Raw genomic sequence first — 19,622 nt, 5'->3', positions numbered from 1 at the left:
TCATGAGTCTCGTTCGTTGGCCTGTTTACAATCAAATTAGCATACAGTTTTGTCCAAATCCGACGCAGGCCCGAGCTACGATAATTTCACATGTCTTATCTGGTCCGATCGAGGAATCGTAAAAAGAAAAACACGAAAAGGGGTGCAACACGAGGACTTCCCAGGGGGTCACCCATCCTAGTACTGCTCTCGCCCAAGCACGCTTAACTTCGGAGTTCTGATGGGATCCGGTGCATTAGTGCTGGTATGATCGCACCCAACATTGAGTGGGCTGTTTATTCTAATATCCTTCGAGTACGTGTGGGCCGGGCGGCGAGAGACAAAACGCGGCTCTACTCTCGCCGCATCAGAACCCTGTGGTTATACGTGCTTGTGCGAACGCAGCACTAGGATGGGTGACCTCCCCGGGAAGTCCTCGTCTCGCGACCATTTACGTAAATTATTACTAAAATATTCGAAATAATTGTTTTTAAACCAGCAAACCGTCTCTGGATTAATCTGCATGCCCATCGTGTAGAAGAGGCTCGCAACAACAATAATATTTCAATTTTCCAGAAAATAGTAAAAATTAAAAAAAAACAATAAGAAGAATAAATTAGCGAAGTTTAAACTATTTTTACGCCTGAGATAAGAGAAAATTTATCTAGAATCGAATTTCGACCTTCCTATGCCGATGTCTCGGGAAACGGAAACTTACCAAAAGCGGAAAATCGCAAATTAGAGGGTCTCAGAGAAGGAATTCAGCTAAAATATCACCAGCTCATGGCGGAGTCATTAGTTTCGTTCGTTGGCCTGTTTATAATCAAATTAGCATACAGTTTTGTCCAAATCCGACGCGGGCCCGAGCTACGATAATTTCACACGTCTTATCTGGTCCCGATCGAGATTTATACGATCGGAGTCGAAGATCTTCCGTAAGCAATGAATAAAAAATAGAAAAACACGAAAAAGGGTGCAACACGAGGACTTCCCAGGGGGTCACCCATCCTAGTACTGCTCTCGTCCAAGCACGCTTAGCTTCGGAGTTCTGATGGGATCCAGTGCATTAGTGCTGGTATGATCGCACCCACATTGAGTGGGCTGTTTATTATTATATCCCTCGAGTACGTGTTGGCCGGGAGGCGGGAGACAAAACGCGGCTCTGCTCTCGCTGCATCAGAACCCCGGGGTTGTACGTGATTGTGCGAACGCAGCACTAGGATGGGTGACCTCCCTGAGAAGTCCTCGTCTCGCGACCATATACGTAAATTATGACTAAAACATTCAAAATAATTGTTTTTAACAAGCAAACCCTCTCTGGATAAATCTGCATGCCCTTTCCTGTAGAAGAGGCTCACAACAACAAAAATATTTCAATTTTCCGGAAAATAGTAAAAAAAAAACAAGAAGAAGAAGAATAAATTAGCGAAGTTTAAACTATTCTTATGCCTGAGATAAGAGAAAATTTATCCAGAATCGAATTTCGACCTTCCTATGCCGATGTCTCGGGAAACGGAAACTTACGAAAAGCGAAAAATCGTAAATTAGAGGGTCGAAGAGAAGGAATTCGGCTAAAATCTCGCAAGCTCAAGGCAGAGTCATGATTCTCGTTCGTTGGCCTGTTTATAATCAAATTAGCATACAGTTTAGTCAAAATCCGACGCGGGCCCGAGCTACGATAATTTCACCCGTCTTATCTGGTCCCGATCGAGATTTATACGATCGAGTAGAAGATCTTCCGTAAGCAAGGAATCAAAAATAGAAAAACACGAAAAGGGGTGTAACACAAAGACTTCCAGGGGGTCCACCCATCATAGTACTGCTCTCGCCCAAGCACGCTTAACTCCAGAGTTCTGATGGGATCCGATGCCTTAGTGCTGGTATGATCGCACCCAACATTGAGTGGGCTGTTATTCTTATATCCCTCGAGTACGTGTGGGCCGGGCGGCGAGAGACAAAACGCGGCTCTTCTCTCGCCGCATCAGAACCCCGGGGTTGTACGTGCTTGTGCGAACTCAGCACTAGGATGGGTGACCTCCCTGAGAAGTCCTCGTCTCGCGACCATATACGTAAATTATGACTAAAACATTCAAAATAATTGTTTTTAACAAGCAAACCGCCTTGGATAAATCTGCATGCTCTTTCCTGTAGAAGAGGCTCACAACAACAAAAATATTTCAATTTTCCGGAAAATAGTAAAAAAAACAAGAAGAAGAAGAATAAATTAGCGAATTTTAAACTTTTCTTACGCATGAGATAAGAGAAAATTTATCCAGAATCGAATTTCGACCTTCCTATGCCGATGTCTTGGGAAACTGAAACTTACCAAATGCGGAAAATCGCAAATTAGAGGGTCTCAGAGAAAGAATTCGGCTATAATATCGCCAGCTCATGGCGGAGTCATTAGTCTCGTTCGTTGGCCCGTTTACAATCAAATTAGCATACAGTTTTGTCCAAATCCGACGCGAGCTCGAGCTACGATAATTACACACGTCTGATCTGTTCTGATCGAGATTTAAACGATCGGAGTCGAAGATCTTCCGTAAGCAAGGATTCAAAAATAGAAAAACACGAGAAGGGGTGCAACACGAGGACTTCCCAGGGGTCACCCATCCTATTACTGCTCTCGCCCAAGCACGCTTAACTTCAGAGTTCTGATGGGATCCGGTGCATTAGTGCTGGTATGATCGCACCCACATAAAGTGGGCTGTTTATTCTTATATCCCTCGAGTACGTGTGGACTATGCAGCGAGAGACAAAACGCGGCTCTGCTCTCGCCGCATCAGAACCCCGGGGTTGTACGTGCTTGTGCGAACACAGGAGTAGGATGGTTGACCTCCCTGAGAAGTCCTCGTTTCGCAACCATATACGTAAATTATAACTAAAATATTCGAAATAATTATTTTTAACATGCAAACCGTCTCTGGATAAATCTGCATGCCCTTTCCTGTAGAAGAGGCTCACAACAACAAAAATATTTCAATTTTCGAGAAAATAGTAAAAAAAAAAAAAACAAGAAGAAGAAGAATAAATTAGCGAGGTTTAAACTATTCTTACGCCTGAAATAAGAGAAAATTTATCTAGAATCGAATTTCGATCTTCCTAGGCCGATATCTCCGGAAACGGAAACTTACCAAAAGCGAAAAATCGCAAATTAGAGGTTCTCAGAGAAGGAATTCGGTTAAAATTTCGCAAGCTCATGGCAGAGTCATGATTCTCGTTCGTTGGCCTGTTTATAATCAAATTATCATATCCGACGCGAGCCCGAGCTACGATAATTTCACACGTCTTATTTGGTCCCGATCGAGATTTATACGATCGGAGTCGAAGATCTTCAGTAAGCAATGAATCAAAAATAGAAAAACACGAAAAGTGGTGCAACATGAGGACTTCCCAGGGGGTCACCCATCCTAGTACTGCTCTCGCCCAAGCACGCTTAACTTCGGAGTTCTTATGGGATCCAGTGCATTAGTGCTGGAATGATGGCACCCACATTGAGTGGGCTGTTTATTATTATTTCCCTCGAGTACGTGTTGGCCTGGAGGCCGGAGACAAAATGCAGCTCGGCTCTCGCCGCATCAGAACCCCAGGGTTGTACGTGCTTGTGCGAACACAGCACTAGGATGGGTGACCTCCCTGAGAAGTCCTTGTCTCGCGACCATATACGTAAATTATGACTAAAACATTCGAAATAATTGTTTTTAACAAGCAAACCGTCTCTGGATAAATCTGCATGTCCTTTCCTGTAGAAGAGGCTCACAACAACAAAAATATTTCAATTTTCCAGAAAATAGTAAAAATAAAAAACAAGAAGAAGAAAAATAAATTAGCGAAGTTTAAACTATTCTTACGCCTGAGATAAGAGAAAATTTATCCAGAATCGAATTTCGACCTTCCTATGCCGATATCTCGGGAAACGGAAACTTACCAAAAGCGGAAAATCGTAAATTAGAGGGTCTCAGAGAAGGAATTCGGCTAAAATCTCGCAAGCTCAAGGCAGAGTCATGATTCTCGTTCGTTGGCCTGTTTATAATCAAATTAGCATACAGTTTGGTGCAAATCCGACGCGGGCCCGAGCTACGATAATTTCACACGTCTTATCTGGTCCCGATCGAGATTAATACGATCGGAGTCGAAGATCATCCGTAAGCAAGGAATCAAAAATAGAAAAACATGAAAATGGGTGCAACACCAAGACTTCCCAGGGGGTCACCCATCATAGTACTGCTCTCGCCCGAGCACGCTTAACTTCGGAGTTCTGATGGGATCCGGTGCATTAGTGCTGGTATGATCGCACCCAACATTGAGCGGGCTGTTTATTCTTATATCCCTTGAGTACGTGTGGGCCGGGCGGCGAGAGACAAAACGCGGCTCTCCTCTCGCCGCATCAGAACCCCGGGGTTGTACGTGCTTGTGCGAACGCAGCACTAGGATGGGTGACCTCCCTGAGAAGTCCTTGTCTCGCGACCATATACGTAAATTATGACTAAAACATTCAAAATAATTTTTTTAACAAGCAAACCGTCTCTGGATAAATCTGCATGCCCTTTCCTATAGAAGAGGCTCACAACAAAAAAAATATTACAATTTTACGGAAAATAGTAAAAAAAACAAGAAGAAGAAGAATAAATTAGCGAAGTTTAAACTATTCTTACGCCTGAGATAAGAGAAAATTTATCCAGAATCGAATTTCGACCTTCCTATGCCGATGTCTCGGGAAACGGAAACTTACCAAAAGCGGAAAATCGTAAATTAGAAAGTCTCAGAGAAGGAATTCGGCTAAAATCTCGCAAGCTCAAGGCAGTGTCATGATTCTCGTTCGTTGGAATGTTTATAATCAAATTAACATACAGTTTTTTCCAAATCCGACGCGGGCCTGAGCTACGATAATTTCACACGTCTTATCTGGTCCCGATCGAGATTTATACGATCGGAGTCGAAGATCTTCCGTAAGCAAGGAATCAAAAATAGAAAAACACGAAAAGAGGTGCAACACAAAGACTTCCCAGGGGATCACCCATCATAGTACTGCTCTCGCCCAAGCACGCTTAACTTCGGAGTTCTGATGGGATCCGGTGCATTATTGCTGATATGATCACACCCAACATTGAGCGGGCTGTTATTCTTATATCCCTCGAGTACGTGTGGGCCGGGCGGCGAGAGACAAAACGCGGCTCTGCTCTCGCCGCATCAGAACCCTGGGGTTGTACGTGCTTGTGCGAATGCAGCACTAGGATGGGTGACCTCCCTGAGAAGTCCTCGTCTCGCGACCATATACGTAAATTATGGCTAAAACATTCAAAATAATTTTTTTTAACAAGCAAACCGTCTCTGGATAAATCTGCATGCCCTTCCGTGTAGAAGAGGATCACAACAACAAAAATATTACAATTTTCCAGAAAATAGTAAAAATAAAAAAACAAGAAGAAGAAGAATAAATTAGCGAAGTTTAAACTATTCTTATGCCTGAGATATGAGAAAATTTAATCCAGAATCGAATTTCGACCTTCCTATGCCGATTTCTCGGGAAACGAAAACTTACCAAAAGCGGAAAATCGTAAATTAGAGGGTCTCAGAGAAGGAATTCGGCTAAAATCTCGCAAGCTCAAGGCAGAGTCATGATTCTCGTTCGTTGGCCTGTTTATAATCAAATTAGCATACAGTTTTGTCCAAATCCGACGCGGGCCCGAGCTACGATAATTTCACACGTCTTATCTGGTCCCGATCGAGATTTATACGATCGGAGTCGAAGATCTTCCGTAAGCAAGGAATCAAAAATAGAAAAACACGAAAAGGGGTGCAACACAAAGACTTCCCAGGGGGTCACCCATCATAGTACTGCTCTCGCCCAAGCACGCTTAACTTCGGAGTTCTGATGGGATCCGGTGCATTAGTGCTGGTATGATCGCACCCAACATTGAGCGGGCTGTTTATTCTTATATCCCTCGAGTACGTGTGGGCCGGGCGGCGAGAGACAAAACGCAGCTCTGCTCTCGCCGCATCAGAACCCCGGGGTTGTACGTGCTTGTGCGAACGCAGCACTAGGATGGGTGACCTCTCTGAGAAGTCCTCGTCTCGCGACCATATACGTAAATTATGACTAAAACATTCAAAATAATTTTTTTTAACAAGCAAACCGTCTATGGATAAATCTGCATGCCCTTTCCTAAAGAAGAGGCTCACAACAACAAAAATATTACAATTTTACGGAAAATAGTAAAAAAAACAAGAAGAAGAATAAATTAGCGAAGTTTAAACTATTCTTATGCCTGAGATAAGAGAAAATTTATCCAGAATCGAATTTCGACCTTCCTATGCCGATTTCTCGGGAAACATAAAACTTACCAAAAGCGGAAAATCGTAAATTAGAGGGTCTCAGAGAAGGAATTTGGCTAAAATCTCGCAAGCTCAAGGCAGAGTCATGATTCTCGTTCGTTGGCCTGTTTATAATCAAATTAGCATACAGTTTTGTCCAAATCCGACGCGGGCCCGAGCTACGATAATTTCACACGTCTTATCTGGTCCCGATCTAGATTTATACGATCGGAGTCGAAGATCCTCCGTAAGCAAGGAATCAAAAATAGAAAAACACGAAAAGGGGTGCAACACGAGGACTTCCCAGGGGTCACCCATCCTAGTATTGCTCTCGCCCAAGCACGCTTAACTTCGGAGTTCTGATGGGATCCGGTGCATTAGTGCTGGTATGATCGCACCCAACATTGAGCGGGCTGTTATTCTTATATCCCTCGAGTACGTGTGGGCCGGGCGGCGAGAGACAAAACGCGGCTCTGCTCTCGCCGCATCAGAACCCCGGGGTTGTACGTGCTTGTGCGAATGCAGCACTAGGATGGGTGACCTCCCTGAGAAGTCCTCGTCTCGCGACCATATACGTAAATTATGACTAAAATATTCGAAATAATTGATTTTAACATGCAAACCGTCTCTGGATAAATCTGCATGCCCTTTCCTGTAGAAGAGGCTCACAACAACAAAAATATTACAATTTTACGGAAAATAGTAAAAAAAACAAGAAGAAGAAGAATAAATTAGCGAAGTTTAAACTATTCTTATTCCTGAGATAAGAGAAAATTTATCCAGAATCGAATTTCGACCTTCCTATGCCGATTTCTCGGGAAACGTAAAACTTACCAAAAGCGGAAAATCGTAAATTAGAGGGTCTCAGAGAAGGAATTTGGCTAAAATCTCGCAAGCTCAAGGCAGAGTCATGATTCTCGTTCGTTGGCCTGTTTATAATCAAATTAGCATACAGTTTTGTCCAAATCCGACGCGGGCCCGAGCTACGATAATTTCACACGTCTTATCTGGTCCCGATCGAGATTTATACGATCGGAGTCGAAGATCCTCCGTAAGCAAGGAATCAAAAATAGAAAAACACGAAAAGGGGTGCAACACGAGGACTTCCCAGGGGTCACCCATCCTAGTATTGCTCTCGCCCAAGCACGCTTAACTTCGGAGTTCTGATGGGATCCGGTGCATTAGTGCTGGTATGATTGCACCCACATAAAGTGGGCTGTTTATTCTTATATCCCTCGAGTACGTGTGGGCTGGGCGGCGAGAGACAAAACGCGGCTCTGCTCTCGCCGCATCATAATCCCGGGGTTGTACGTGCTTGTGCGAACACAGTACTAGGATGGGTGACCTCCTGAGAAGTCCTCGTCTCGCGACCATATATTTTTTTTTAACAAGCAATCCGTCTCTGGATAAATCTGCATGCCCTTTTCTGTAGAAGAGGCTGACAACAACAAAAATATTTCAATTTTACGGAAAATAGTAAAAAAAACAAGAAGAAGAAAAATAAATTAGCGAAGTTTAAACTATTCTTACGCCTGAGATAAGAGAAAATTTATCCAGAATCGAATTTCGACCTTCCTATGCCGATATCTCGGGAAACGGAAACTTACCAAAAGCGGAAAATCGTAAATTAGAGGGTCTCAGAGAAGGAATTCGGCTAAAATCTCGCAAGCTCAAGGCAGAGTCATGATTCTCGTTCGTTGGCCTGTTTATAATCAAATTAGCATACAGTTTTGTCCAAATCCGACGCGTGCCCGAGCTACGATAATTTCACACGTCTTATCTGGTCCCGATCGAGATTTATACGATCGGAGTCGAAGATCTTCCGTAAGCAAGGAATCAAAAATAGAAAAACACGAAAAGGGGTGCAACACAAAGACTTCCCAGGGGGTCACCCATCATAGTACTACTCTCGCCCAAGCACGCTTAACTTCGGAGTTCTGATGGGATCCGGTGCATTAGTGTTGGTATGATCGCACCCAACATTGAGCGGGCTGTTATTCTTATATCCCTCGAGTACGTGTGGGCCGGGCGGCGAGAGACAAAACGCGGCTCTCCTCTCGCCGCATCAGAACCCCGGGGTTGTACGTGCTTGTGCGAATGCAGCACTAGGATGGGTGACCTCCCTGAGAAATCCTCGTCTCGCGACCATATACGTAAATTATGACTAAAATATTCGAAATAATTGATTTTAACATGCAAACCGTCTCTGGATAAATCTGCATGCCCTTTCCTGTAGAAGAGGCTCACAACAACAAAAATATTACAATTTTACGGAAAATAGTAAAAAAAACAAGAAGAAGAAGAATAAATTAGCGAAGTTTAAACTATTCTTATTCCTGAGATAAGAGAAAATTTATCCAGAATCGAATTTCGACCTTCCTATGCCGATTTCTCGGGAAACGGAAACTTACCAAAAGCGGAAAATCGTAAATTAGAGGGTCTCAGAGAAGGAATTCGGCTAAAATCTCGCAAGCTCAAGGCAGAGTCATGATTCTCGTTCGTTGGCCTGTTTATAATCAAATTAGCATACAGTTTTGTCCAAATCCGACGCGGGCCCGAGCTACGATAATTTCACACGTCTTATCTGGTCCCGATCGAGATTTATATGATCGGAGTCGAAGATCTTCCGTAAGCAAGGAATCAAAAATAGAAAAACACGAAAAGGGGTGCAACACGAGGACTTCCCAGGGGTCACCCATCCTAGTATTGCTCTTGCCCAAGCACGCTTAACTTCGGAGTTCTGATGGGATCCGGTGCATTAGTGCAGGTATGATTGCACCCACATAAAGTGGGCTGTTTATTCTTATATCCCTCGAGTACGTGTGGGCTAGGCGGCGAGAGACAAAACGCGGCTCTGCTCTCGCCGCATCATAATCCCGGGGTTGTACGTGCTTGTGCGAACACAGCACTAGGATGGGTGACCTCCTGAGAAGTCCTCGTCTCGCGACCATATACGTAAATTATGACTAAAACATTCAAAATAATTTTTTTTAACAAGCAAACCGTCTCTGGATAAATCTGCATGCCCTTTTCTGTAGAAGAGGCTCACAACAACAAAAATATTTCAATTTTACGGAAAATAGTAAAAAAAACGAGAAGAAGAAGAATAAATTAGCGAAGTTTAAACTATTCTTATGCCTGAGATAAGAGAAAATTTATCCAGAATCGAATTTCGACCTTCCTATGACGATTTCTCGGGAAACGGAAACTTACCAAAAGCGGAAAATCGTAAATTAGAGGGTCTCAGAGAAGGAATTCGGCTAAAATCTCGCAAGGTCAAGGCAGAGTCATGATTCTCGTTTGTTGGCCTGTTTATAATCAAATTAGCATACAGTTTTGTCCAAATCCGACGCGGGCCCGAGCTACGATAATTTCACACGTCTTATCTGGTCCCGATCGAGATTTATACGATCGGAGTCGAAGATCTTCCGTAAGCAAGGAATCAAAAATAGAAAAACACGAAAAGGGGTGCAACACGAGGACTTCCAAGGGGTCACCCATCCTATTACTGCTCTCGCCCAAGCACGCTTAACTTCGGAGTTCTGATGGGATCCGGTGTGTAGTATCCCGATACCTAATTTATAAATTCTATTTCGGTGGGATCGGAAGGACCGATCATGGTTCGGATCGTCCGATCAGAGATCGGATCGTCCGATCAGGGATCGGAAGGACCGGTCAGGGTTCGGATCGTCCGATCAGAGTTCGGACCGTCCGAGACAGGTGGCTGGACACGTGGAAGACATGCAGGTGGCTGGACACGTGGAAGACATGCAGGGATTCGGATCGTCCGATCAGTGTTCGGATCGTCCGAAGAGTACCGGATCGGATCGTCCGAAGTGGTTCGGATCGTCCGAAGTGGAACGGATCGTCCGATCGTTGTCTATAAATAGAGGCGCGAGGCTTCACTATTCCCTCGCCAATTCCGAGTGTTCCAGAGCGTTTTAGTCGTTTCTGATAGGTTTCTAGTCTTTTCCCGAGGTTTAGGCACTAGCGAGGAGCTACTGGTTTTGTAGCGGAGCTGTGCTCTAGTTGGGAGCTAGCGGCATCAGTGGGCTGACTACGGACGCGGACTTGATTCTAGGGCTGATTGCTAGGATCTACTGATTTGAGGTACGAAAGTACTATCCGAGATAGCAGGATTGAGTATGCTTTACTATGTGTTGCATGTTTATATGATGCATTATTATCTGTCATATGATGCATGGTTTATTATGCGGCATTTGCATAATCATGTTGAGCCTGATTATCTTTGAGATAGCCTGTTGAGAGGGTGCTCAGCCCTCGTTTGTTGTGGATGGTTGGACCCCGTTGGCCGACGGTGGTCAGGTCACCGGTATATCCACAGGTTTATTTTGGTATGGGAGCCACCTCCTGGTGCGACGGCGCAGAGTGCTACATACCTTGACGTCATTTGCCTGAGCAGTATTTCGTTATACCCAGATCCTGGTATCCAGTACATTTTGCATACATGCATGTCATAGTCTTGTATACTCATGCTTTCGGTGCTGAGCGTTTTATGCTCACGTCCTCGGTTTATCTCTGTTTTGGACACCCTATTCGATGGGGCAGGTCTCAGGTTGGACGGTCCAGGAGGGAGTGGACAGGGAGCTGGCAGAGGTTGATTCGTAGTTGTTGGTATTTATTCTTGGATTTAGTTCGATCTGGTTGTTTAAGTATTTTTGTACTTACAGTTTCGATTGGGTTGTATTACTTATTCCGCTGTTTACCTGATTCAGTTTTTAATATAAATTTTGCATGCTTAAGTTCTGATTAGTAGGTGATTCTGGAACGGGTCACTACATTTATGGTATCAGAGCATGCATTGAGATTTTGGGATTTAGAACTGTTCTTTGGGTTTAATCTCTGGTAACTTTTGTAGCGAGAGATGTCTGGTTATGACGACGATGCTAGTAGTCATGGCAGCGTTGGACGCTGGGGAGACCGCGACGATCGGGAGCGTCGCCGAGAGCATCGAGAACGTCGTCAACACCGTCGTGATGAGCCTCGGAGTTTTAGTATGCATCGGTTCTTGCAGATGGGGCCGAAACCTCTTTCGGGCGGTGAGACTCCGGATGTTGCGGAGAATTGGCTTGAGAGGATGGAGAGCTGCTTCAAGACTTTTCAGTGCTCGGCGGAGCAGCAAATTGATACCCTTGATTTCTTGCTGGAGGGTGGTGCGCGTAAGTGGTGGAGGTCTACCTCTGCACCGATAGTTCAGCGACAGGGTCGAGTTCTTTGGGCCGATTTCCGAGCCGCTTTCATGCTGCTTTACTTTCCGCCAGCTCTTCTGCAGACCAAGGCGATTGAGTTGATCAATCTGAAACAGGGGAGTTTGTCTGTTGATGAGTATCAACAGAAGTTCTTTGAGTTGCTTCCGTATGTTCCACATGTCAGTGATAATGCTATGGCCAAGTATAACCATTTTCTCCAGGGCCTCAATCAGGAGATTTATGATCGGGTTGTTGTCTGTGATGATCCGACATCGTATGAGGGTCTTGTGAACCGATGTCGCCAGGCTGAGGGCAGTTTGCTGAGAGGTCGAGCCATGCAGTCTGCTCGTCCTACTAGTTCTTTGGGTCCCCGCGCCCAAACATTTAAGAAGGCTGGATCTACTTCTTCTTCCTCTGGATCTGGAGGAGTTCACCATTTTGGGAGGAAGAAAGGCCCGTGTCATAATTGCGGGAAGGATCATCCGACGGAGCGTTGTCGCAAGGTTGCGGGTGCTTGTTACAGGTGCGGTGAGATGGGGCACATGAAGAGAGATTGCCCACAGACAGGCGGAGGATCAGGATCTGGTTCTCAGGCTTCAGTTCATCAGAGGCCACAGCAGGGACGGTCTACTCAGGGTTCTAACCTCCGACCGCGTACTCAAGGGCAGGTCTTTGCTCTTAACCAGGATCAGGCTGCTGAAGAGAACGAGAGAGTTATCGCAGGTATCTTTTTATTATGTGGATTACCTGCTTACGTTCTCATTGATACTGGTGCATCGCATTCGTTCATATCGGCTAGATTTGCTAAGCGTAATGCGTTACCTTTCACTTCCTTGGACGTTGTGGTATCTGTTTCCACACCGATGGGTCATTCGGTGTTAGCTAAACGTCTAGTTATGGGTTGTCCTCTAGAATTTGAGGGAAATATTTTAACTGCTGATTTGATGATTCTTGCGATGGAGGATTTTGATTGCATTCTGGGAATAGATGTGCTGACTGTGTTTAGAGCTACTGTGGACTGTTATCAGAAGTTTGTGCAGTTTCGTCCAATTGAGGGCGACAGTTGGTTTTTCTATGGAGAGGGAGCGCGACCCCCGATGCCTGTGGTTTCTGCTCTGAAAGCCTGTCGTGCTTTAGAGTCGGGCGGGGAAGGCTACCTTATCTATGCTATTGATTCGTCCGCAGTTAGTGTTGGTATCAGTGACATTCCAGTGGTTTGCGAGTTTCCGGATGTTTTTCCCGAGGAGATTCCTGGTTTTCCTCCCGTTCGGGAAGTGGATTTCGGCATTGATTTAGTGCCAGGCACGGCACCAATCTCTAGAGCTCCTTATCGTTTAGCTCCATCAGAGATGCAGGAATTGAAACAGCAGTTGCAAGATCTTCTTGACAAGGGGTATATTCGACCCAGTGTGTCCCCGTGGGGAGCACCAGTTCTTTTCGTCAAAAAGAAGGATGGTTCTATGCGGCTCTGCATAGATTATCGGCAGTTGAATCGTGCTACGATAAAGAATAAGTATCCGTTGCCACGGATTGATGATTTATTTGATCAACTGCAAGGTACCTCTGTATATTCCAAGATTGATTTAAGGTCTGGTTATCATCAGCTTCGAGTTCATCAGGGAGACATATCGAAGACTGCATTCAGGACCCGGTACGGGCATTATGAGTTTCTGGTTATGCCTTTTGGGGTGACGAATGCACCAGCAGTTTTTATGGTTTCGGGATTTCTTGGATAAGTTTGTTGTGGTGTTTATAGATGATATCTTAATCTATTCGCATAATCAGCAAGAACACGTACAACACTTAAGGATTATTTTGCAGACACTTCGCGAGAATCAGCTTTATGCGAAGTTGAGTAAATGTGAGTTTTGGACTGACAGAGTTGTATTCCTTGGTCATGTCATTTCTAGCAAGGGAGTTTCAGTTGACCCGAGAAAGGTGGAAGCGGTATTGAACTGGTCGCGTCCAACGACAGTAGCCGAGATCCGCAGTTTTCTGGGATTGGCTGGGTATTATCGCCGTTTCATTGTCAACTTCTCTCAGATTGCTAAGCCACTCACTCAGCTCACTCGGAAAGATGTTTCATTTGAGTGGACATCAGAGTGCGAAGAGAGTTTTCTGGAACTTCGCAGACGTTTGACATCTGCGCCTGTTTTGGCTTTACCGTCTGGATCTGGTGGTTTCAGTGTCTACACCGATGCTTCTTTGCAGGGACTAGGGTGTGTTCTGATGCAGAATGAGCATGTGATTGCTTATGCGTCGAGACAGTTGAAGTCTCATGAGGAAAACTATCCTGTTCATGATCTGGAATTAGCAGCGATCGTTTTTGCTTTGAAAATCTGGCGCCATTATCTGTATGGTGAGCGATTTGAGATTTTCACTGATCATAAGAGTTTGAAGTATCTGTTCACTCAGGCTGAGTTGAACATGCGTCAGCGTCGTTGGATGGATCTACTCAAGGATTATGATTGTGAGATCAAGTATCATCCAGGATCTGCGAATCTCACGGCCGATGCTCTTAGTCGGAAGGTGAGATTGTCTGCTCTTCAGACTTGTGCTGTATCTGAGATTATTCAGGATTTCTGTTCGATGGGATTCAATTGTAAGCATCGGAAGGGAACCGACGGTATCCGTGTAGCTACTATTTTGTCTGAGCCAGTTCTGTATTCTCGGATTAGAGATGCTCAGATGTCTGATTCTAAGGTTCAGAAATTAGCTCGGTTGGCTGATGGAGTTAATACTTCTGGATTCCACTATCAGTCCGAGGGTCTTTTGTGTTTATCTGGTCGTGTTGTTGTACCGGAAGATGACACTTTGAGGGAGGAGATTTTATCCCAGGCTCATCGTAGCAAGTTGAGTGTTCATCCGAGGAGCAACAAGATGTATAAGGATTTGAGGACTCGATTTTGGTGGAAAGGTATGAAACGTAATGTTTATCAGTATGTCTCCAAGTGCCTAGTCTGTCAGCAGGTGAAGGCTGAGTATCGACGACCTGGAGGGTTATTGCAGAATCTTCCTATTCCGGAGTGGAAGTGGGAGCATATCACGATGGACTTCGTGACTCACTTGCCTATGTCTGTGGGAAATAAAGATGCTATCTGGGTGGTAGTGGATCGGCTTACTAAGTCTGCCCATTTTCTTCCGTATAACAGAGATTTCACTTTCGATCGGATGGCACGGTTGTACATTCAGGAGATTGTACGGTTTCACGGTGTGCCCGTGAGTATCGTTTGTGACAGAGATCCTCGATTTACATCTAGATTTTGGGGCAGCTTTCAGCAAGCTTTGGGCACTACCTTGAGTTTGAGTACTGCGTATCACCCAGAGACTGACGGTCAGTCAGAGAGGACTATTCGTACTCTTGAAGATATGTTGAGATCTTGTGTGATGGATTTCGGGCCAGCTTGGCAGGATCATCTGCCACTGATAGAGTTTGCATACAACAACAGTTTTCATAGGAGTATTGGTATGTCTCCGTTTGAAGCATTGTATGGTCGACGTTGTCGTACTCCTTTGTTCTGGGAGGAAGTCGGAGAACGACAGGTCGAGGGTCCAGAATTGATTCAGCAGGCCATGGACAAAGTTCTTGTGATCAAACAGCGGATTAAGACTGCTCAGGATCGACAAGCAAGTTATGCGAACACCAAGCGCAGACCTCTTCATTTTGATGCAGGCGAGAAAGTGTTTCTCAAGGTATCACCTTTTCGGAGGATTCTGAGGTTTGGACTCAAGGGTAAGCTATCTCCGAGATTCATTGGCCCTTTTGAGATCTTAGAATGCGTGGGAGATTTGGCCTACAGATTAGCTTTGCCACCGTATCTGTCTAGTGTTCACAATGTGTTTCATGTGTCCTTGTTAAGACGATACGTAGCGGATGAGTCTCATGTTTTGCATCCGACAGAAGTTCAGCTGAATCCGGATTTGTCTTTTGTGGAAAGACCGGTTTCGATCTTAGACCGGAAGGATAAGGTACTGCGGAATAAGACTATTCCTCTTGTCTTAGTGCAGTGGCAGCGCCGAGGTACTGAAGAAGCTACTTGGGAGCTAGAGAGTCGCATGCGGTCAGAGCATCCAGAGTTGTTCTAGTTGTAGTACTTCAGTTATGATTGTAATTTCAGTTGTACTTTCAATTGTAATTCATTCTTAAGTTGAATGTATTGATGTTCAGAATTGTCATTCTTCAGACTTGATTTCGCGGACGAAATCCTTTTTAGGGGGGAAGAATGTAGTATCCCGATACCTAATTTATAAATTCTATTTCGGTGGGATCGGAAGGACCGATCATGGTTCGGATCGTCCGATCAGAGATCGGATCGTCCGATCAGGGATCGGAAGGACCGGTCAGGGTTCGGATCGTCCGATCAGAGTTCGGACCGTCCGAGACAGGTGGCTGGACACGTGGAAGACATGCAGGTGGCTGGACACGTGGAAGACATGCAGGGATTCGGATCGTCCGATCAGTGTTCGGATCGTCCGAAGAGTACCGGATCGGATCGTCCGAAGTGGTTCGGATCGTCCGAAGTGGAACGGATCGTCCGATCGTTGTCTATAAATAGAGGCGCGAGGCTTCACTATTCCCTCGCCAATTCCGAGTGTTCCAGAGCGTTTTAGTCGTTTCTGATAGGTTTCTAGTCTTTTCCCGAGGTTTAGGCACTAGCGAGGAGCTACTGGTTTTGTAGCGGAGCTGTGCTCTAGTTGGGAGCTAGCGGCATCAGTGGGCTGACTACGGACGCGGACTTGATTCTAGGGCTGATTGCTAGGATCTACTGATTTGAGGTACGAAAGTACTATCCGAGATAGCAGGATTGAGTATGCTTTACTATGTGTTGCATGTTTATATGATGCATTATTATCTGTCATATGATGCATGGTTTATTATGCGGCATTTGCATAATCATGTTGAGCCTGATTATCTTTGAGATAGCCTGTTGAGAGGGTGCTCAGCCCTCGTTTGTTGTGGATGGTTGGACCCCGTTGGCCGACGGTGGTCAGGTCACCGGTATATCCACAGGTTTATTTTGTTATGGGAGCCACCTCCTGGTGCGACGGCGCAGAGTGCTACATACCTTGACGTCATTTGCCTGAGCAGTATTTCGTTATACCCAGATCCTGGTATCCAGTACATTTTGCATACATGCATGTCATAGTCTTGTATACTCATGCTTTCGGTGCTGAGCGTTTTATGCTCACGTCCTCGGTTTATCTCTGTTTTGGACACCCTATTCGATGGGGCAGGTCTCAGGTTGGACGGTCCAGGAGGGAGTGGACAGGGAGCTGGCAGAGGTTGATTCGTAGTTGTTGGTATTTATTCTTGGATTTAGTTCGATCTGGTTGTTTAAGTATTTTTGTACTTACAGTTTCGATTGGGTTGTATTACTTATTCCGCTGTTTACCTGATTCAGTTTTTAATATAAATTTTGCATGCTTAAGTTCTGATTAGTAGGTGATTCTGGAACGGGTCACTACACGGTGCATTAGTGCTGGTATGATCGCACCCAAATAAAGTAGGCTGTTTATTCTTATATCCCTCGAGTACGTGTGGACTATGCGGTGAGAGACAAAACTCGGCTCTGCTCTCGGCGCATCAGAACCCCGGGGTTGTACGTGCTTGTGCGAACACAGGACTAGGATGGGTGACCTCACTGAGAAGTCCTCGTCTCACGACAATATACGTAAATTATGACTAAAATATTCGAAATAATTGTTTTTAACATGCAAACCGAATCTGGATAAATCTGCATGCCCTTTCCTGTAGAAGAGGCTCACAACAACAAAAATATTTCAATTTTCCAGAAAATAGTAAAAAATAAAAAAAAACAAGAAGAAGAAAAATAAATTAGCGAAGTTTAAACTATTCTTACGCCTGAGATAAGAGAAAATTTATCCAGAATCGAATTTCGACCTTCCTATGCCGATGTCTCGGGAAACGGAAACTTACCAAAAGCGGAAAATCGTAAATTAGAGGGTCTCAGAGAAGGAATTCGGCTAAAATCTCGCAAGCTCAAGGCAGAGTCATGATTCTCGTTCGTTGGCCTGTTTATAATCAAAGTAGCATACAATTTTGTCCAAATCCGACGCAGGCCCGAGCTAAGATAATTTCACACGTCTTATCTGGTCCCGATCGAGATTTATACGATCGGAGTCGAAGATCTTCCGTAAGCAAGGAATCAAAAATAGAAAAACACGAAAAGGGGTGCAACACAAAGACTTCCCAGGGGGTCACCAATCATAGTACTGCTCTCGCCCAAGCACGCTTAACTTCGGAGTTCTGATGGGATCCGGTGCATTAGTGCTGGTATGATCGCACCCAACATTGAGCGGGCTGTTTATTCTTATATCCCTCGAATACGTGTGGGCCGGGCGGCGAGAGACAAAACGCGGCTCTGCTCTCTCCGCATCAGAACTCCGGGGTTGTACGTGCTTGTGCGAACGCAGCACTAGGATGGGTGACCTCCCTGAGAAGTCCTCGTCTCGCGACCATATACGTAAATTATGACTAAAACATTCAAAATAATTTTTTTTAACAAGAAAACCGTCTCTGGATAAATCTGCATACCCTTTCCTGTAGAAGAGGCTCACAACAACAAAAATAATTTAATTTTACGGAAAATAGTAAAAAAAACAAAAAGAAGAAGAATAAATTAGCGAAGTTTAAACTATTCTTATGCCTGAGATAAGAGAAAATTTATTCAGAATCGAATTTCGACCTTCCTATGCCGATTTCTCGGGAAACGGAAACTTACCAAAAGCGGAAAATCGTATATTAGAGGGTCTCAGAGAAGGAATTCGGCTAAAATCTCGCAAGCTCAAGGCAGAGTCATGATTCTCGTTCGTTGGCCTGTTTATAATCAAATTAGCATACAGTTTTGTCCAAATCCGACGCGGGCCCGAGCTACGTTAATTTCACACGTCTTATCTGGTCCCGATCGAGATTTATACGATCGGAGTCGAAGATCTTCCGTAAGCAAGGAATAAAAAATAGAAAAACACGAAAAGAGGTGCAACACAAAGACTTTCCAGTGGGTCACCCATCATAGTACTGCTCTCGCCCAAGCACGCTTAACTTCGGAGTTCTGATGGGATCCGGTGCATTAGTGCTGGTATGATCGCACCCAAAATTGAGCAGGCTGTTTATTCTTATATCCCTCGAGTACGTGTGGGCCGGGCGGCGAGAGACAAAACGCGGCTCTGCTCTCGCCGCATCAGAACCCCGGGGTTGTACGTGCTTGTGCGAACGCAGCACTAGGATGGGTGACCTCCCTGAGAAGTCCTCGTCTCGCGACCATATACGTAAATTATGACTAAAACATTCAAAATAATTTTTTTAACAAGCAAACCGTCTCTGGATAAATCTGCATGCCCTTTCTTGTAGAAGAGGCTCATAACAACAAAAATATTTCAATTTTACGGAAAATAGTAAAAAAAACAAGAAGAAGAAGAATAAATTAGCGAAGTTTAAACTATTCTTATGCCTGAGATAAGAGAAAATTTATCCAGAATCGAATTTCGACCTTCCTATGACGATTTCTCGGGAAACGGAAACTTACCAAAAGCGGAAAATCGTAAATTAGAGGGTCTCAGAGAAGGAATTCGGCTAAAATCTCGCAAGCTCAAGGCAGAGTCATGATTCTCGTTCGTTGGCCTGTTTATAATCAAATTAGCATACAGTTTTGTCCCAATCCGACGCGGGACCGAGCTACGATAATTTCACACGTCTTATCTGGTCCCGATCGAGATTTATACGATCGGAGTCGAAGATCTTCCGTAATCAAGGAATCAAAAATAGAAAAACACGAACTGGGGTGCAACACGAGGACTTCCCAGGGGTCACCCATCTTAGTATTGCTCTCGCCCAAGCACGCTTAACTTCGGAGTTCTGATGGGATCCGGTGCGTTAGTGCTGGTATGATTGCACCCACATAAAATGGGCTGTTTATTCTTATATTTCTCGAGTACGTGTGGGCTGGGCGGCGAGAGACAAAACGCGGCTCTGCTCTCGCCGCATCATAACCCCGGGGTTGTACGTGCTTGTGCGAACGCAGCACTAGGATGGGTGACCTCCCTGAGAAGTTCTCGTCTCGCGACCATATACGTAAATTATGACTAAAACATTCAAAA

General features: G+C 44.8%; 14 non-coding genes and 1 pseudogene across 14 annotated transcripts; all 15 read right to left on the bottom strand.

Annotated features, from left to right (window-relative positions):
- Positions 1–139: 139 nt before the first annotated feature.
- Positions 140–258, bottom strand: LOC140818926 (5S ribosomal RNA). Its single transcript, XR_012115154.1, has one exon. It is a non-coding gene; the product is annotated as a 5S ribosomal RNA (ribosomal RNA).
- A 691-nt stretch (positions 259–949) lies between these two features.
- LOC140818956 (5S ribosomal RNA) lies at positions 950–1,068 on the bottom strand. Its single transcript, XR_012115174.1, has one exon. It is a non-coding gene; the product is annotated as a 5S ribosomal RNA (ribosomal RNA).
- A 686-nt stretch (positions 1,069–1,754) lies between these two features.
- Positions 1,755–1,873, bottom strand: LOC140818952 (5S ribosomal RNA; annotated as a pseudogene).
- A 683-nt stretch (positions 1,874–2,556) lies between these two features.
- On the bottom strand, positions 2,557–2,674 carry LOC140818929 (5S ribosomal RNA). The gene has a single exon (XR_012115156.1). It is a non-coding gene; the product is annotated as a 5S ribosomal RNA (ribosomal RNA).
- Positions 2,675–3,351: 677 nt separating this feature from the next.
- On the bottom strand, positions 3,352–3,470 carry LOC140818941 (5S ribosomal RNA). The gene has a single exon (XR_012115168.1). It is a non-coding gene; the product is annotated as a 5S ribosomal RNA (ribosomal RNA).
- Positions 3,471–4,159: 689 nt separating this feature from the next.
- Positions 4,160–4,278, bottom strand: LOC140818890 (5S ribosomal RNA). Its single transcript, XR_012115121.1, has one exon. It is a non-coding gene; the product is annotated as a 5S ribosomal RNA (ribosomal RNA).
- A 685-nt stretch (positions 4,279–4,963) lies between these two features.
- LOC140818939 (5S ribosomal RNA) lies at positions 4,964–5,082 on the bottom strand. The gene has a single exon (XR_012115166.1). It is a non-coding gene; the product is annotated as a 5S ribosomal RNA (ribosomal RNA).
- A 691-nt stretch (positions 5,083–5,773) lies between these two features.
- Positions 5,774–5,892, bottom strand: LOC140818938 (5S ribosomal RNA). Its single transcript, XR_012115165.1, has one exon. It is a non-coding gene; the product is annotated as a 5S ribosomal RNA (ribosomal RNA).
- A 684-nt stretch (positions 5,893–6,576) lies between these two features.
- On the bottom strand, positions 6,577–6,694 carry LOC140818868 (5S ribosomal RNA). Its single transcript, XR_012115099.1, has one exon. It is a non-coding gene; the product is annotated as a 5S ribosomal RNA (ribosomal RNA).
- A 686-nt stretch (positions 6,695–7,380) lies between these two features.
- LOC140818879 (5S ribosomal RNA) lies at positions 7,381–7,498 on the bottom strand. Its single transcript, XR_012115110.1, has one exon. It is a non-coding gene; the product is annotated as a 5S ribosomal RNA (ribosomal RNA).
- Positions 7,499–8,153: 655 nt separating this feature from the next.
- LOC140818863 (5S ribosomal RNA) lies at positions 8,154–8,272 on the bottom strand. The gene has a single exon (XR_012115094.1). It is a non-coding gene; the product is annotated as a 5S ribosomal RNA (ribosomal RNA).
- A 685-nt stretch (positions 8,273–8,957) lies between these two features.
- Positions 8,958–9,075, bottom strand: LOC140818932 (5S ribosomal RNA). The gene has a single exon (XR_012115159.1). It is a non-coding gene; the product is annotated as a 5S ribosomal RNA (ribosomal RNA).
- An 8,619-nt stretch (positions 9,076–17,694) lies between these two features.
- LOC140818927 (5S ribosomal RNA) lies at positions 17,695–17,813 on the bottom strand. Its single transcript, XR_012115155.1, has one exon. It is a non-coding gene; the product is annotated as a 5S ribosomal RNA (ribosomal RNA).
- Positions 17,814–18,499: 686 nt separating this feature from the next.
- LOC140818931 (5S ribosomal RNA) lies at positions 18,500–18,618 on the bottom strand. Its single transcript, XR_012115158.1, has one exon. It is a non-coding gene; the product is annotated as a 5S ribosomal RNA (ribosomal RNA).
- A 685-nt stretch (positions 18,619–19,303) lies between these two features.
- Positions 19,304–19,421, bottom strand: LOC140818914 (5S ribosomal RNA). Its single transcript, XR_012115142.1, has one exon. It is a non-coding gene; the product is annotated as a 5S ribosomal RNA (ribosomal RNA).
- Between the last annotated feature and the right edge of the window lie 201 nt (positions 19,422–19,622).

Source organism: Primulina eburnea, chromosome 17, assembly GCF_022965805.1.
Source record: "Primulina eburnea isolate SZY01 chromosome 17, ASM2296580v1, whole genome shotgun sequence".
Classification (NCBI taxonomy): Eukaryota; Viridiplantae; Streptophyta; class Magnoliopsida; order Lamiales; family Gesneriaceae; genus Primulina; species Primulina eburnea.
The sequence above is the reverse complement of the archived record's forward strand: the minus strand, read 5'-3'. Positions and strand labels throughout refer to the sequence as shown.